This window comes from Curcuma longa, chromosome 3 (assembly GCF_044706935.1).
Source record: "Curcuma longa cultivar G26 ecotype Majalengka, Jawa Barat chromosome 3, ITB_CL_G26_1.1, whole genome shotgun sequence".
Lineage (NCBI taxonomy): Eukaryota > Viridiplantae > Streptophyta > Magnoliopsida > Zingiberales > Zingiberaceae > Curcuma > Curcuma longa.
In genome coordinates, this window is record NC_133863.1 from 20,499,379 (window position 1) to 20,503,004 (window position 3,626).

Sequence of the window (3,626 nt, forward strand, 5' to 3'; positions counted from 1 at the left end):
AAGGAGCAGCGATTGGATTCCAAGCCTCATCTTCTTCCATTCGTTTCTCCCGATAACCACCCCAGCGAGATTCGCTTCCATCAGTGCGAGTTTTCCTCTGATTGTTTGGCTTCATTTTGTGATGATCAGGGAATCACCAACTCTAAACCCTAGCTTGAATTTCCAATTTAGATTAGCTTTGCTTTTTAGTTGTTTGTTCCTGTTTGATTCAATCGAAAATCCCCCCCCCCCCCCCCTCTGCCCTTACACTGTAAATATGTTTCAATACTTGAACCTAATTCTTAACTCTAATTGTTAAACCTAATTCCTAATTTTGATCCTAACTATTAACCCTAACTTTTAACTCTAATCCTAATTTAGAATCTAACTTCTGATTTTCCTTTGGATGTGTTCTGTTGACATGAATTGATGAAACCCCATTCTCCTTTGGTTTGATGTGGTTCGGTTCTTGAGGTTTGCTTATGAATTGTGAATGGTGGATGTTGCTGAAGTGTTGAATGTATTTGATTTGGTATTGAGTTTAATCTGATTTATTGATGTGTTATGCTTTTGTCAAGGATTTACATCTTGTTTAAACGATTGTGATTCGAACTTTGAATTGATACTTAAATCTATTGAATGTATTGATCTTTTAGGTTGTTCGGTTGGGATGATAAGTGGTGATGAAGTTCTGTGGTGACTCAAGTTGAATATGAATTGAATTGTATCAATTAAGTGGCATGTTTTTGTTGGTTGTTTAGTTGGCATGTTTTGTTGTGACTGAATTGATGGTAACATGTCTGTTGTGAGAGATGAAAGGGGGCAAGGTGTTAACCGATTGAGTTGTTGTATCAAATGCTTAGGTTTGAATTGAATTTAAGTGTATCACATGATCCATTTGTGTTGAATGATAAAATTTTGGTGTTTGTTTAGGATTGAATATCAACTTGTAATTTGTATTATATGTTGAACCATGGTAAATTGTGTTGAACTTGAGTTGTTTGGAAAGGTTGTTAGCCGGCTATAAGATATGTATTGGGTGTGATCACATGTAAATAGATTGTATATAATTGATTCATGTTATGAATAAAGTGTTGTGGATATGTATTATAGGTTGTATGTTGTATGATGTGAGATTGCATGTTGTGTATATAGATGTATGCTGTATGTTTTAAGTGTTGTATGATGCATGATGTAGAATTCACATGATATGTTTGTGTATATAATGCAAGTAGAATTTATGTTGTTTAATTGTATATGTTTAATAAGTGTATTTCATAGTGTATATTAATTTTGTATTAATAAATGGAATTCATATGATAAGTTGTTGTACTTTTATTGTTTGAATGATGTGTGTTTGTAATTAATTGGATTCAATATTCTTTCATTAATTGTAGAGTTGGATTGTTAATAAGAAGATCTTGTAGATAGTTAGGAATGAATAAAACACAATAAAACCCCTACACCGGGTCTAGAATAACTTCCTGTCATTAAGTCCAAGAGAGACGATCCGGACCTCTCTATATTACTTTAGCGATAAATAGGGGTTTGGTAATAAAATAAATAATTAATTTTGATGGGTGTAAGTGACAAATAAATAAAGGGAATAAAAGTATATAAATAAATCCCACCAAAACAACCACATCAAAATTTTGGCACCGTTGCCGAGGACTCATATGTTGTTCGTATATTTTAGACTGTACATTGGTGTTCTTATTTGTTTATTCATTTTATTTGTTTGTTTATTCATTTGTTTATTGTTTGATTGATGTTAATTATTTATTTATTTATTCATTCATTTATTGTAATTATTTAATTCTTTTGTTCTAATTATTTGGATGTTGTTGATTTTCAGTGACACTATGACTTATCTGTGCTTTTCTATATTGGGGGAGTACACGAAAGTGTAGGGAATTGCACTGGAAGCAATGTCCCTAGGATCACTTTTATCGATGTTGACTGGATACAGTTGCAGAGTTGAGAACCCAGGGTGATCAGAAATCAAGGGACTCCTCTTGCGACTATCCATCTTCCCAGTGAAAGGAGAGTAATCTATCTTATCTTGTGGTTGTATATACTATTTTATTTTCTTTTATTTCTTTTCTGTTAATAGGATGTATAGTTTTATTTTTCTGTTAATAGGATGTATAGTTCGATTTTTCTGTTAATAGGATGTGTATATGTTTTATTTATTTATTTATTATTATTTTTTATTTGGTAGGATGTGTATATAATCTATTGTTTTGTTTATTGTTGTTTTATTTAGTGTATATATTCCATAATTTAGATTAGGATGTGTATAAATAATGTAGTTAGGATGTGTGTATATTTATTTATCATTCTTTCACAATAATTTCCCCCTATGCATGACTTCGTCCATATTAGGATTTGTGAGAATGTAGTTAAATGAGTTTGTCAAATTTTTAGAGATTACGAGACATGAAAAAGTTCATGGATTGCGTGAGGATATAACTTAGTGACGGATGTCCCTTTGATAAGCTAAGATGATGACCTACATTTACCTAGTGAGAACTGAGCCTGATTGCTTTATTTGTTGTGTGGCACTTATGGAGAATGTTAAATTAGAACTTGCGCTGATTCTGTTAAAATCACATTAACATGAGGTTACATGAATTATGAAGGTTATTCCATTATTCCACATCTATTCTCTTTTCTTAGTTTAGGTATCTCAATAAATTCTTCCATCATGTGTTTCATTTTTCCATACCATGCTTTGTTTTTCTTTTCTATTGGAATTGGAAACATTGACTGTTGAGATGAGTTTTGCCCGGGACGGACAATAGATTAAGTGTGGGGGATGTGCTTTAATGTTTCACCATTGGCAAACTATTAGGGTTTAGTTGTTGATTGCGCTTATTAGATAGGTTTCATTTGTTGAGGTATTTTATTTTTTCTTTTAGTTTTATTAAATTCAAAAAAAAACCTTCTGTTCATGAAAAAAAAGAAAACAAAACAAAAAAAAACAAAACAAGACAGAATTGAAAAAAAAAAAAAAAATAGAAGTGAAAAAAAAGAAAAAAAACATTTTGTTTCATGGTTGTTTCAAATACTATGTGTTGTTTATTGGTTGTTTTGTTAATAGGAGAATAAGAGTTTGTAAATGGAAGATAGTTAGTAGCAAATTTTTCTTTAGGATTCTCCTATTATGAGCTTCATTAGAAATGGTTTGAGTTTAGGAGAGGATGGAATGATATGCTCTTGCTATTAGTTTTCCCCACGCTAGCTTGGATGACATCTCTTGGGAGACTCATCTATGAAATATAGCATGTGTTTCCAATTCTTCCACTTACTTTCTTCATTGCATTGTTTCCATCTTCCATTACACATCATTGTTGAGCTTTATTCCTTTTAGCATGTTCTCTTTGAAATTCTAATAAGCCTTTATGATTGTGAAACTTTGTGTATATATAGTGGTGGAGATAAAAGTAGAGCAAGCCTATGGCAATACAGGATCCATGAGTAGCTTGAGAGCACTCCACTTGTTACTTGTTTATGAGGATGAGCTACTCCATTATTTCCCCTGTGAGGTTATGGTCATCATTCTTAACTTATTCAAAGTAGATTGAAATTACGGTGTTGTTGATCCATGTAAGAAATGAGTTCTGGATTGCTTGCATCTTTAAAAT